The sequence below is a fragment of the Diplotaxodon limnothrissa genome, linkage group LG23 (genome assembly GCF_057381915.1).
Source record: "Diplotaxodon limnothrissa isolate DT_005_m linkage group LG23, D_limnothrissa_male_GT1.1, whole genome shotgun sequence".
In the NCBI taxonomy this organism is placed as follows: Eukaryota; Metazoa; Chordata; class Actinopteri; order Cichliformes; family Cichlidae; genus Diplotaxodon; species Diplotaxodon limnothrissa.
Window position 1 is genome coordinate 22,370,929 of NC_140617.1, and position 15,416 is coordinate 22,386,344.

The window sequence follows — 15,416 nt, forward strand, 5'->3', positions numbered from 1 at the left end:
TCTTTTATTTATGACCAATCTTTAGTCTTTGTCTTCACACTCTTTAGAGGAAATGTCTATCTATTTATTTACCTAAATGATCCACTGTATTCACCAGTATATATTTGTGTGTGACTGCCTGCTGGTTTTAGATAAACAGGTCAGGAAGGAAAGGCTTTTAAGAGCTTTTTCTTTTAGAACCAGCAGCATGCTGTGGACAAATTCAAGGTTATAAGTGTGTCACAGCCACGCAGCTTAACTGAAAATCACTGTAAAGTAAAGAGTTTCCTTTCTTCAACACCTATTATTTTAAAACCATTGATTATAAATGCTGTAAACAGAAGTTTGAGTGGGAGGGATTCTATTGTTGATAATGCAGCTTCTGGCTGTATTAATTGCTTCATATCTTATTCTATATCCTAAGACATGTTAAAACTTGCTTTAAAGGCCTTTTTAAACACAATAAGCAATATGCAAACCCCACTCTGTGGTATCTGTGCTACCACAGTGACGATTTCTACAATATTAACTGACAAGTGCAAATATAGCAGATACTATAAATAAAACAAATACATTGATATTATACATTTATGAGCGGCTTACTTAGTCTGGTAAATAGTTTAAGGTGTTGCAATATATATAGATTCATATTTATCAGCGTGAAAAACATTTAACATTTAAAACATTTAAGTGAATATTCTATTCTTAATGTTCATGTAAGTGTTTATGATTTAATGCATAGAAAATATACAGGATGTTATGTTCCAGTGGTAAAATGTTCCACAGATCCATTAGGAATTACACACATGTTTATACACCCATTTTCAGGCTCATAACAGGCTGACATCCACTTTCATGGCCAGGTTAGGACTGTCCCTTTACTTAATGACAAATAGAGTAGACATGATATCTGAAGTTAATTCAGAGTTGAATTTTTTATTTTATTGCTTTTCTCCATAATTTTAAATATAAGGCCCAGATGAAGGTCATTGCATATCAAACAGGTCATCATCAGGTTGAATAAACCTGATGAAATCTTAGAGAAATAACAAAAAATGTTAGGAGCAGCCAAATTAACAGTCAGATACATTTTTAAAAGCAGTGACTATAATGACTAGTTCAGCAACATCAAAAGGCCTGAAGGAAGATGAGTAAAAATCATAACGATAGTATTATTTCCATGGTTAAGAAAAACAAGTTCACACGATTTAATCATTTTAAGAACACTCTTGGGGAGGTGGATATATCACTTTTAAAGTCTATGATCAGGTGACAGCTTCATGAATGTAAATACAGAGACTTAACAACAATGTACAACTAATGGTTACACTCAAGAAAAGGAGAGACAGATTAGACCAGAGAAGAGGAGAAACAGTTGAAACCAAGGATAATGTACCAGAATGATGGGAAGAGAGTGGGATAGAGAAGAAGACAACTCATGATCTAAGGGATACCACATGATTTGGTAGAGGCAGTGTTATGGAATGGGCAAGTATGGCTGCCAGTGGAAACAGGCGTCTAGTGTCTACTGACGATGTGACTGCTGTCCACCCCCGAGGCATAATAAAAATAAAACCTAAGAGTTTCTCAGATGACCACATCAGTCACCTGATTGCAACCCAGTAGGGCAGCTTTTCAGTTATTATAGCTAAAACGTGATGCAGAGAGACCCACAAACAAGCAGAAGCTGAAGGTTGCTGCAGTAAAGGCCTGGTAGAGCATCTCAATGAAGGAAATGCAACATTTGGTGATTTCAATGGATTTGAGACTTCAGGAAATCACTGACTTTTAGTTTTTACAAGAACTGTTAACCCTCTGAAAAATATATATCCATAACAGTTAACACAATACATCTTGAAGTAAAATTGGTAGAGGCACTTTAATCATATCTTACCGAGTGGTTTAAAATGTTGCATACGGAGGCCAAACTACAAAAACTGTTTCTTTGTCCATCAAATTTTTGGTGTAACTGTATTATTAAGCTGTTGTTTATGAAGTTTTCAGGCAATATTTTAGGGCATGTTAATTAAGAAACACAATCAACAGCACAGTGACTGTGTCAGCCTCTTCCAGGAACACGCATGTTCTCAGAAGCTGTGACGATGAGAAATTACAGATCAGTTGTTTGGAATATTTCATTGTATCACTGTTGACCTTCACCTGGAGATATGTATTATAAATCTGGAAAAATAAGTGCATTGTGGATCATGACTGTGAGCTAAATAAGAGAATAAATGAATAGTTAAAAGTCTGTGGGAACCAGAGACCAGAAAATGCAGCATTGATGAAAACAGACAAAAAAAAAAAGTCTCAAGGTTTCCCAACTTCCATTTCTAATGTCAGATGAAGAGGATGCCTTCAGGTCAAGAAATGAATAAGACATTTATTATAAAGTGGACATACAGAGCAATGACAATCAGGGCTATAGGCTCACCAGTAAGTAGATGGATATAAGAATGTAAAAAGCAAATTTTCTTCAACCCTTCCTATTATAAATTTATTGATTATAAATACTTTAAATATGAACTTTTATTTGATTTTGAGTGGTTTTACCCATGGTGATATCACGTTCTGGAGTACCCTCTCTGTAAAGTAAGGTTTTACTGATTGAGACATAATTAAAAAATGTCTTGTCCTTACAAAATCTTAAAATGAGGTAAATACAACCTAATTTAAACAACAACACTTTACATATTAAACTATTTCAATGTTCACAGTTTTGTTTTTTAGCAGTAACAACTTAAAAAGCAATCATTTTCTATATGTCTTTAACAGTCTTTCACATCGGAAATGAAACAATACTGGAAGAGCATATGGGAGATGGATGCAACCCATAACAGCAATGCTCAGTGGTTAGTGGATCTGAGAGCAGACCACAGCAACCTCCCTGAAAAGGGACCAGTAACCATCACAGTGGCAGACATACAAGAAAGGGTGTCCAGTATGAAGAGTTGGACAGCACCAGGCCCCGACATGGTTCACACCTACTGGCTAAAGAAGCTGACTGCACTCCATGAGCTTCTGGCAGCACAAATGAACCAGCTGATCATTGACAAGAGACACCTGGATGGCTAACTGAAGGCCGGATGGTCCTGATCCTCAAGGACCCCCAGATGGGACCGGCCCCATCCCACGACTGGCCTATAACCTGCCTCAGTACCACATGGAAGCTCCTGTTAGGCATCATAGCAGCTAAGATGAACAAGCACATGGGTCAATACATGAGCGGGGCACAGAAAGGGATTGGCAAGAATACCAAAGGTGCAAAACAACAGCTACTGGTAGGCCGAGCAGTCAGCTGAGACTGCAAGACTAAGCTGACCAACCTGTGCACTGCCTGGATTGATTACAAGAAGGCCTATGACTCAATGCCTCACACCTGGATCCTGGAATGCCTGACCCGGGGCCGGCTATATGCTGGGGCAAGAGGGGGCAATGCCCCCTTAAACAAACGTCCTGCCCCCTTAAGTCAAATTTTTAGAAGTTGAGAAAGAAAATAATAGATTACCCACAAACTGAATATGGACAAGATTTACTACAGTAGCTGAAAAATCCGCTGGAAAAGGCACAAATGAGATGATAGGTTTCACATCTCGTTTGCTCTTTACCTCCGTGCGCTGTTTGTGCAGGCTCACACAGGACTCGGCAGAGAACTCACACCCCACCCTACACCCAGCTATACATCAATTTGATGCATCTTGCCACCGCCTTCAAGTTGGACTCAAGTTTATAAAGAACCCATGTCAAAGTATTGTGGTTAAGTTCAGTCCAACTTATTAACCTGCCTCTGAGATGAAGCGTAGCTGCGAAGAATGTACTTTTGCCTGTTTGGCTTCCAGTTTTCAGCAATGGTGGTAGCTACTTGGTTTTAATATTACTCTTTCTGGGTCACAAAATAAACTTTTAAGATATTTTCAGGCGAGAATGTAGCTGTGTAAACTTCAAATATCTCCTCGATTTATCAAGACATCACATATTTGCAAAAGTGCTCTGACGTTTTCGGAGACGTCTGTTACCCACCAGCTCAATAGCTAGCTGGAGGTTCAAGGCTCATTAGAGCTGGCGAGAACAGCGAACTCCGGGCACATCGTTTTCTAACCCCCTGCGGTCTTTCGCTACTCAGGTTAAACATGATATATAAATCACTTAGATAACTTAAAAATGTTATTGTTTACTCCAGTGTCCTGTTATATTTTCGATAGCAAGGAAATTCAATCTGCAAATTTCATTAAAGGTTTAATAGACTATCATTTTGTCTTTATTTTTAGTTACCACATACCTTAAACACTTCAAGCTGTAAGCTAATGATAGGTACATAAGAGTCGATGCATGCAGGTGCAATAAAATGTACGTTTTACGTCAAATGGATGCATGATCTGATTAGTCGACTAATTGCAAAAATAATCGGTGACTAGTCGACTATGAAAATAATAGTTTGTGGCAGCCCTAATCCAGAGCACCCCACCCAACCCCCACACCTTTCCCGCCTCCATTGCCACCATGTGCCCCCTTTATATTTCTGTCTGGCCCCTCATATATGCCTGTCTAGAACTGGCCAAGGCCTGACCTATACAAGATCAACAGGACCCTAAGAGCCTTCATCAGGAATTCAATGAGGATGTGGCGGATAACACTAGAGGCAATCTTCAAGCCCATAGCACAGGTCACCATCAAGTGTGAGATCTACCAAGGAGGTGCTCTGTCCCCATTGCTCTTCTGCATAGGCCTGAACCCCCACAGTAAGATCATCAACAAGACTGGCTATGGATACCGACTTCTGAATGGAGCAGTTGTCAGCCACCTCCTGTACATGGATGACATCAAGCTTTATGCCAAGAGTGAATGAGACATCGATTCACTGATCCACACTACCAGGCTATACAGCAATGACATCAGAATATTGTTCGGACTGCAGAAATGTAGTCGGATGATAACAAAGAGAGGGAAGGTAGTCAGAACTGAGGGGATCCAACTACCAGAAGGCAACATTGCAGGCATAGAGGAGAGGTACAAGTACCTGGGGATCCTACAGGCAAATGGGAATCATGAAGAGGCCACTGGGAAAGCTGGAACCACCAAGTACCTGCAGAGTGTTGGCAAGTCCTGAGGAGTCAGGTGAACTGTAAGAACAAGATCAATATCTATGCCATCCCATCCAGGTACCTGATCAGGTACCTGGATGGGATAATAAGTTGGCCAAAGGAGGAGATAGAAGCCACTGACATCAAGATATAAATCCAGCACAACCCAGCACATAACAGCAGGGTGCAAGATGCTAGCAAGCAGGGCACATATGGAACTCCATAAGCAAGTGTCTGGCATAGTATACAGAAACATCAAATACAGGCCAGGACTTCCAGGCCGTATTTGGCCTGGAAGTCCTGGCCTGTATTTGATGTTTCTGTATACTATGCCAGACATAGCCAGGACTTCCAGGCCGTATTTGGCCTGGAAGTCCTGGCCTGTATTTGATGTTTCTGTATACTATGCCAGACATAGCCAGGACTTCCAGGCCAAATACGGCCTGGAAGTCCTGTTCAAAATGGGTGATGCCCCCAAGGACGGTGGAGAATGACCAAGCTAAGATCCTGTGGGACTTTGAGATACAGATGGACAAAATGGTGGTGGCTAACCAACTGGACATAGTGGTGGTAGACAAACAGAAGAAGTATATTAATAGTATATTATATATAAACAGTGTAATAGTATTGTACACATAATATTGCACATTTCACAGATCTCAGTAAGTATTGCACATTAATAAGTGATTTTTGTACATTCAAAATGAGGTAAAGTAGTGCTGTGTTATTTTAAGTGTTCAGTTGTTTTTTGTTAGCTATCAGTCTGACAATTGCGGGAAAGAAGCAGTTGAAAAACCTTGTTCTGTGATGATGCTGTCTGCTTTGTTGTGTCTCAGATTGTACGTAACAATTTTTGTGTCTGTGCAGAGGGTGAGCTGGACGGTGTGTGTCCCTAATAATTCTCTCTTTTTTTGGCAGGGTTGAGGATGAGGTCATTTTCCTCTCTGTAGGAATGAACACTGTCTACCAGAGTCGTGTACCCACTCCTTGATGAGCCCCATGATGGTGGTGTCGTCAGCGTATTTGATGACGATGGAGTTTTCCTTGGTGGAGACATAGTCATAGGTGTACAGGGTGAAGAGCTTGGGGCTGAGACAGCAGCCCTGTGGAGATCCTGTGCTGACTGTGAGCACCTCCTATGCTCACCACTTGTGGTCTGTCTGTCAAAACGTCCAGAATCCGGTTACGGGTCAGAGTCGGGATGCCAAGGTCTGTCTGCGTCTGTCAGCTTGCCTGGGGGGATGGTGTTGAATGCAGAGCTGTAGTCCAGGAAGAGCATCCTGACATGTGTTCTGTTGCTTTCCAGGTGTTGCAGTGTGTGTTGCAGGGCTATTGCTGTTGCATCATCCACTGATTGATTGGCAGTGTTGGGACTAACGCGTTACAGTAACTACGTTATTATTGTGGTAACGAGCACGGTAACTAGTTATTATGCCAAAATCAGGAACGCGTTAGTCGTTACTGGGATTTAGATAGGGTCGTTACTAGAGATGGACCGATCCGATATTACGTATCGTATCGGTCCGATACTGACCTAAATTACTGGATCGGATATCGGAGAAAAATAAAAAATGTAATCCGATCCATTAAATATCACGAAAGCACCTCACAAAACTTGCAACACGCCGTAACTCGCCTCAGAACGCTAGCACGTCGGAGCAGTATGCATCACGTGATAGAGCGGCTGTGGCATGCGGGACCTGTCGGTGGTCTGGATAGCATTTGGAGCTTCGCTAGCAACCTGGCATTTCATCTCCGACAAAGTTATCCCCGAGAGAAGTAAAGCAAGTGTGTAAGTCCATCTCTGAATGTTTGTAAAGCATTCCTGCGTTAAGCTTAACAAGCGACTGCCTCTCCTGCTGCTACTTCAATCATGAAACTGCTTAACGATCAGCTGATCGGCTTTTCTGTCGCGAGTCCGTGTCTCTAGTTTGCTTTTGGCCCACTTTGCACCAGAAAGAGGAAACCAGCGGCTGAACAACAGCAGCACGTTTAAGCTTGATAAGCTGTTGTTAGAATTTATTTAATATTACTTTCTACTCGAGGATCTTTTTCTACGTAGCTGACGCTGGTAACTGTGCAGGGGCGGATCTAGCAAAGTTTAGCCAGGGGGGCCGATAGGGCATTAACAGGGAAAAGGGGGCACAAAGACATACTTTTCTTTCTTATTCTCATTTAAAATGTCGAGCTTTTAATAAATAATTATCTGACACCCAAAGTTTTAATTTGATGTAAAATGAATAGAAGTCAATTACTGTATATAGTGACTATTAAGTCTAATATATATACCCTAGTAAGCTATAGTACTTTTTACTTTGGGAAGGTACCATCTGTGCAGTCTGCAATTTTGTTGAAGAAAGATGTTGAATCTATTTAATATTTCTTGAAAAATAATTGATTTCTGTGCATTTTTTTCACACTTCATCAAATTAAGGTTGATTACGTCGATTAAGCATCATGAGGTGGAGCGTGAGGGGTGGTTCCCTATTTTTTATTTATTTATTTTTGTTGTTGCTGGGAGTTGGAACCCTATTAGTTAGGTTGCTTAATATTTACGCTAAGTACTCTTTAAAATACCAGAATAGTGAGGATGGTGTAGGTTTAAGTTTATTAGATTGATCAGTATTGCTGAACTATGAAATATTTTTTTTGTATACAGGTATAACAGAATAGCTTTAGTGTAGTTGTTGTTTTAAACTTGAGTATGAACTTGCAGACTTGCAAAATGCAGCAAGATATTTTAAAAAACAGTTTTGTTGATTAAAAAACACTATATCGGATTCATATCGGTATCGGCAGATATCCAAATTTATGATATCGGTATCGGTATCGGACATAAAAAAGTGGTATCGTGCCATCTCTAGTCGTTACTCGTTACTTCGCGTGGTGGCTATCGCGGAGCTTCCACAGATTCAGTAACATTAGCAAGTGGTGGAGGCCAGCAGGTGGATGAAGGAAAGGGGACGCAGAACGAAAAGAGACCCGAGGCGGCTGCCGGTCCAAGTGTGAACTGAACTTCAGGTAAGAAGTTATGACCTGCAGTCTCTCTGGGTCAGATATAAACCAAGTTTAGGTGGAGTTTATTTTCGTTATTCTGACTTTTTCCGTACTGCGTGCTAGCTAGCATGACGGGGTTTCTATACAGCTGGGTGGGTGCTATGAAGTTAATGATGTTGAACTTTATTTTGTTCATAAGTTATTAGAGTTGCCAACCCTCCCGTCTGGTATTCAGAGAAAATATTACGCGTTTCTTATTGAGGTGAAAAGGAACAGTTTGTCCCGTAATTCAGCTACAATGAAAAAGGCACAAAGCTGGAGTTATTCTGTGTTTACGCTGCACAGCTGCCTCTTCTTCTCTCATCCTCTCCCCCCTCCCTCTCCCGTTTCTGCTTCAATCATGAAAACTGATCAGTGATCAGCTGATCGGCTCTCTTGTTTGTTTATCGCCCACTTTGCGCCGAAAGAGGAAACCAGCGGATGTCGCGCTAAACAACAGCAGCACGTTTAAGCTTGATCAGCTGTTGTTAGAATTTATTTAATATTAATTTCTAGTATCAGCTGATGTTTGCTGGAGCCACAGCTGTAAAAGCTGCTGGTCATGATATGGTTTGGTTATCTGGTGAGAGAGAAACATGAAGATGAAACCAGGAGATGTCCTTACTGGATCATCAGAGCTGTGATGGAGAAACAGGTTTACCTTTTAGTTAACATGAACGAGTTGAAGGGAAGTTATGAACTGTTTCTGAGAGACAAATAACCCCAGGATCCTTTTTTATGTAGCTGACAGCTGGTAACTGTGCAGGTGCGGATCTAGCAAAGTGTTGCCAGGGGGGCCAGGTAGGGCATTAACGGGGAAAGGGGGGCACAAAGAAATACTTTTCTTTCTTATTCTCATTTAAAATGTCTAGCTTTTAAAAAATAATTATCTGAATCTTACAACAAACAATTGATAGATTGATGCATATATACCATCAGAACAGTGTACATCACTGTCACAACAGTGTTTGTTTTCATTCAAAGGCTTTATGATTTTTGCTATAATGGTGGGCCGGTCTCTAGTTGTGTGTAGTAGTTGTGTGCCGGGTGGCGGCCAGGAGCGGAGGCCCTGGAGGACTGACCCCCGGCTGCCAAGACTGGCAATAGGGACATGGAATGTCACCTCTCTGGTGGGGAAGGAGCCTGAGTTAGTGCGTGAGGTTGAGAGGTACCGGCTAGATATAGTCGGGCTCACCTCTACGCATGGCTTGGGCTCTGGAACCAGTCTCCTGGAGAGGGGCTGGACTCTGTCTCAGTCTGGAGTTGCCCCTGGTGAGAGGCGGCGGGCTGGGGTGGGTATCCTAATATCCCCTCGGCTTGCTGCCGGTACGTTGGGGTTTTTCCCGGTGGACGAGAGGGTTTGTTCCCTGCGCCTTAGGGTCGGGGAACGGGTCCTGACTGTCATCCGCGCTTATGCGCCGAGTGGCAGTTCAGAGTACCCAGCCTTCTTAGAGTCCCTGGGGGGGGGGGGGGGGGGGGGGGGTGCTGGAGGGTGCTCCACCTGGAGACTCTGTTGTCCTGCTGGGAGACTTCAATGCTCACGTGGGTAACGACAGCGAGACCTGGAGGGGCGTGATTGGGAGGAACGGCCTCCCTGATCTGAACCCGAGCGGTGCTCTGTTATTGGACTTCTGTGCTAATCACAGTTTGGCCATAACGAACACCCTGTTCGAACATAAGAGTGTCCATAAGTGCACGTGGCACCAGGACGCTCTAGGCCGTAGGTCGATGATCGATTTTGTAATCGTATCAGCAGATCTGCGACCATATGTTCTGGACACTCGGGTAAAGAGAGGGGCTGAGCTGTCAACTGATCACCACCTGGTGGTGAGTTGGATCAGGTGGCGGGGGAAGACGCTGGACAGACCTGGTGCACCTAAACGCGTAGTGAGGGTGTGCTGGGAACGTCTAGCAGAGGCCCCAGTCCGCGAGATCTTCAACGCACACCTCCGGCAGAGCTTCAACAGCATTCCGAGGGAGACTGGGGACATTGAGTCCGAATGGACCATGTTCAGCGTCTCCATTGCCGAAGCTGCTGCATTGAGCTGCGGCCGCAAGGTGGTTGGTGCCTGCCGTGGTGGTAATCCCCGAACCAAATGGTGGACACCAGAGGTGAAGGGAGCCACCAGGCTGAAGAAGGAGTCCTATCGGGCTTGGTTAGCCTGTGGGACTCCGGAGGCAGCCAACAGGTATCGACAGGCCAAGCGGAATGCGGCTCGGGCAGTGGCTGAAGCAAAAACTCGGGTGTGGGAGGAGTTCGGAGAGGCCATGGAAAAAGACTTTCGGACTGCCTCGAAGAGATTCTGGCAAACCGTCAGACGTCTCAGGAGGGGAAAGCGGTGCTCTACCTGCACTGTGTATAGTGCTGGCGGAGCGCTGCTGACGTCGACTGAGAAAATTGTCAGGCGGTGGAAGGAATACTTCGAGGACCTCCTTAATCCCACTGACACGTCTTCCGAGGAGGAAGCATAGTCTGGGGATGAGGGGAATGACCCGCCAATTTCCGGGGGCGAGGTCACTGAGGCAGTTAAACAACTCCTTGGTGGCAGAGCCCCTGGTGTTGATGAGGTCCGCCCCGAGTTCCTGAAGGCTCTGGACGTTGTAGGGCTGTCCTGGTTGACACGCCTCTGCAATGTTGCGTGGAGATCAGGGGCAGTACCTGTGGACTGGCAGACCGGGGTGGTGGTCCCCATCTTTAAGAAAGGGGACCGGAGGGTGTGTTCCAACTACAGGGGGATCACACTCCTCAGCCTCCCTGGGAAAGTCTATGCCAGGGTGCTGGAAAGGAGAGTTCGTCCGTTAGTCGAACCTCGGATACAGGAGGAACAATGCGGTTTTCGTCCTGGTCGCGGAACACTGGACCAGCTCTTTATCCTCTCCAGGATACTTGAGGGTGCATGGGAGTTTGCCCAACCAGTCTACATGTGTTTTGTGGACTTGGAGAAGGCATTCGACCATGTCCCTCGGGGTGTCCTGTGGGAGGTGTTGCGGGAATATGGGGTGTCTGGCCCATTGCTACGGGCCATTCGATCCCTATACAACCGTTGCAAGAGCTTGGTTCGCATTGCCGGCAATAAGTCGGACTCGTTCCTGGTGGGTGATGGGCTCCGCCAGGGCTGCCCTTTGTCTCCGGTTCTGTTCATAATTTTTATGGACAGGATTTCTAGGCGCAGCCAAGTGGCGGAGGGCTTTTGCTTTGGTGGCCTCAGAATCTCATCTCTGATTTTTGCAGATGATGTGGTTCTGTTGGCTTCATCGGGTGAGGGCCTCCAGCTCGCACTGGAATGGTTCACAGCCGAGTGTGAAGCAGCGGGAATGAGGATCAGCACCTCCAAATCTGAGGCCATGGTTCTCAGCCGGAAAAGGGTGGAGTGCCCACTCCGGGTCGGGGATGAGCTCCTGCCCCAAGTGGAGGAGTTCAAGTATCTCGGGGTCTTGTTCGCGAGTGATGGGAGAAGGGAGCCGGAGATCGACAGACGGATTGGGGCTGCAGCTGCAGTAATGCGGACGCTGCACCGGTCCGTCGTGGTGAAGAGGGAGCTGAGTGTAAAAGCGAAGCTCTCAATTTACCGGTCGATCTACGTCCCTACCCTCACCTATGGCCACGAGCTGTGGGTAGTGACCGAAAGAACGAGATCGCGGATACAAGCGGCAGAAATTAGCTTCCTCCGAAGGGTGGCTGGCCTCTCCCTTAGAGATAGGGTGAGAAGTTCGGCCATCCGGGAGGGGCTCAGAGTAGAGCAGCTGCTGCTCCACATCGAAAGGAGCCAGCTGAGGTGGTTCGGGCATCTGACAAGGATGCCCCCCTCTTGGGTGAGGTGTTCCAGGCATGTCCCACCGGGAGGAGGCCCCGGGGCAGACCCAGGACACGCTGGAGAGATTATATCTCTCGGCTGGCCTGGGAACGCCTTGGTATTCCCCCGGATAAGCTGGAGGAGGTGGCTGGGGAGAGGGAGGTCTGGGCCTCTTTGCTTAGGCTGCTGCCCCCGCGACCCGGCCCCGGACAAAGCGGATGAAGATGGATGGATGGACGGTCTCTAGTCAAAATGCCCAGGCCAATTTTCTGTCCCAGTCCAGCCCTGTATGCAGCTCATCTGCAGTCTGGTGTTACCTACATCTTCCTATTCAGAAGGAAGAATTTCTGAGTTCTGAGTACAATCAAAGCACCACGACTGCAGTTTTTGTGTTGGATGTAAAAGGCGCACATGACACTGTGACGTAGGCTAGAATCATGGCAGCAGTCAATGACGGTCCAGGCGTGGGATTTCTCTCGTGGAAATATGCACATTATCTTTTCCTTTCTATTGGTAGGTGGCACAGTGCACTTGTGGCAAGTAAGCAAGCTAGAAGACTGGCAAAGTTATGGAAGCAACACATTAGCGAGAGAATTCTGAGTAAAACCAAAGTTACTTTCCCTAGTAACTAGTTACTTTGAAAGTAACGAGTAACTTGAAGTAACTGAGTTACTTTTGAGAGAAGTAACTAGTAATGTAACTAAGTTACTATTTTAAAGTAACTTACCCAACACTGTTGATTGGTGATGCAAACTGGAGGGGGTCTATAGTGTCAGGGAACATGTGGTTGATGTGTGTGAGAACCAATTTTTCTAGACACTTCATAATGACTGGTGTGAGTGCCACTGGCCTGATTTCATTGAGGGCGAATGTGTCCAGTCTTTTGGGAACTGGTATAATGATGGAGGATTTAAAAATATGTGGGACTACTGCCTGAGATAGTGACAGGTTGAAGATATCCATGTGCACACAAGCTAGTTGTTCCCCACCAGTGTTGGTCAAGTTACTTGAAAAAAGTAATCAGTAACTAATTACTGATTACTTCCCCCAAAAAGTAATCCCATTACTTTACTGATTACTTATTTTCAAAAGTAATTAATTACTTAGTTACTTTTTAAAAACATGATTTACAACCTGAATAGGTGATAAAGCGATAGATCTTTCAGCCCAATTCAACTTTTTCTGCATAATCCATCATACAAAATGTAATCAAATGAAAAAGTCTCCTTTTAAAACTTGTTTTATTAGTTTTAATCTTTTAACTTTATGCATGAAGCAAAAATTTAATTACATGCAACATTCTCTGACTGGAAGAAATTTGTTTAACATTTAAACCTATTTTCCAGCACATAAACGAAATTGTTTTTTGGTGTTTTACACTCAGTCTTTTAAATAAATGCAAGTGAAACACAGCAGAAAATAAATAAAATCAAAGACTCAGCGGTCCTGTTGCTCTATTTTCACCTGTAAAGCAGGACTGGGGTAGGCGGAGGTTTACCCTGGTGCAGGTGTGCCGCAGCGGTCAGTTGAAGTCAGTTGAATCCGCGAGTTTCTCTGTGAATTTCCCATTACGTCGTAGCGCACTCGGTGCTTGCTTGGAAGTTTAGGGGTTTTTTTCCGCTGTAAAAACACGTTTTCTTCCCACGCACAACAGACACTAATGTTTTTGTCACGTTTTATGGAATCAAACTCAAAGTAAGGTCAGTACTTCCACGCTTTAAACGCTGCCCGCTCATATTCTCTCCCGCACTCGATATATTATCCATTGTTGATCTGCACACAGCTGTTGTCACGAACGTCGCACTCGCTTATGTCATTGTCATGAGACATTCTCGCAAAAATTCTCGTTTTAGTAACGCAGTAACGCAGCGTTCCTACGGGAAAGTAACGGTAATCTAATTACCATTTTTGCAATAGTAAACTTCGTTACTTGAAAAAAGTAATCGGATTGCTCTCCGTTCCCCACAGGCCTTCAATACTCTGGGAGGAAATTCATCGGGTCCCACAGCCTTGTGGGGGTTCACTTCTTTTCAGAGCTTTCAGGACCTGTGTGTGTGTCACCTGGAGGATGGTCTCCGTGGGGTCACTGGGGGCCTTTGAGGGAGTCTGTGTGTTCAGCCTGTCAAACCTGGCATAGAAGGTGTTGAGGCTGTCTGGTAGGGTGGTGTCTCGGGGGTCTGTGGTTGTTGTAGTTCCCCTGTAGTTTGTGACAGCTTGAATTCCCTGCCACATACTGCGTGTGTTGTTGTTCAGGTAGTAGCCTTCAAGTTTTTCTGAGTGGCCCCTCTTTGCTGCGCTGATGGACTTCTGCAGTTCATAGCGGGCGGCTCTCTTATACTCCACCTGATCTCCTGCCTTGAAGGTCTCCCTCCTCTGCCTGATTTTCTGTTTAATGTCTCCATTAAACCGGGGTTTTTGGTTGGGGAAGCTACGCACAGTCCTGTTAAACACTAGTTTATGTAGTCGCTAACAGTCTCTGTGTATTCATGGATGTCGTTAGCTGTTCCTTTGAAGATGCTCAAGTCTGTAGCCTCTAAGCAGCCCTAAAGGCTGGCTTTTGTACCATCAGTCCAGGTGTTAATAGTACTAACTGTGACTGGGTTTTGTTGTAGATGGGTTTTAGCCAGATTGCTAGGTGATCAGACTTTCCAAAATTAGGTTTTGGTTCAGCTGAGAAGGTATTTCTGATGTTGCTGTAACAGTGATTCAGTATTTTATTTCCCCAGTTTGGTTACAAACTGATGCAGTTTAGGCATGTTTTCCCGGAGATTACAGTGATTAAAGTCTCCCAGAACAATTACAGCAGCGTTTGGGTGTTTATTTTCATGCTTGTTGATCATGTCGTGCAGCTCCTTCAGTGCAGCCTCCTCCTTAGCGGACGGGGGGATGTACACGACACTCACAATAATGCACTGCAGTTTTCTGGGCAAATAAAATGGCCTTAACGTTAGAGTGAGAAATTCCACATTTTCAGAGTAGGATTTTGAAGTGATCTTACAGTCAGTACACAATGATTGCTCGACGAGGGCGGCCGTTCCTCCACCATGTATCTTGCCGCTGTCCGTAGTGCCTGCTCTGAAAATCGTGTAGCCCTCTGGTTTGCTTTATCGGGTGTCCTCTCCGCCAGCCAGGTTTCAAAGAAACACAGTATGGAGCACTCCTGAATTTCTTTTTGAATGGAAATCCAAGCTTGGAGTTCGTCCTTTTTATTTTCCAGAGACTGAAAGTTTGCAAGCAGTATTAGCCTTCCTTTGCTAATCATGCGCCAGAACCTTCAGTCAGCCATTCCCCATCTGCCATGCCTCCACTTCGGCTTGTTGTTCTCAGGAGAGTCCCCTGCCTCAGGCCAGCCTAGCATCAGGTCAGCATAGCGTGTTAGCTCTGGGTAGGATTCCAGCAGGTTTGGGTCAACATGTCCAAAATTACTGTGCTCTCGCAGTTTTCGCAAGAGACTAATAAGGAAGAAGAAAGTAAAAAGTAACTTTACTCTGCAATGTTGCCCTCTGAGGAGGGCCATCTTACTCGG

At 44.8% G+C, this 15,416-nt stretch overlaps 1 protein-coding gene across 2 annotated transcripts in view; it reads right to left on the reverse strand.

The window, feature by feature from the left end:
• The window catches only part of styxl2 (serine/threonine/tyrosine interacting like 2), a 33,317-nt gene that overhangs the window by 3,495 nt on the left and 14,406 nt on the right, over window positions 1–15,416 (reverse strand). The gene's annotated exons all lie outside the window — the stretch shown is intronic.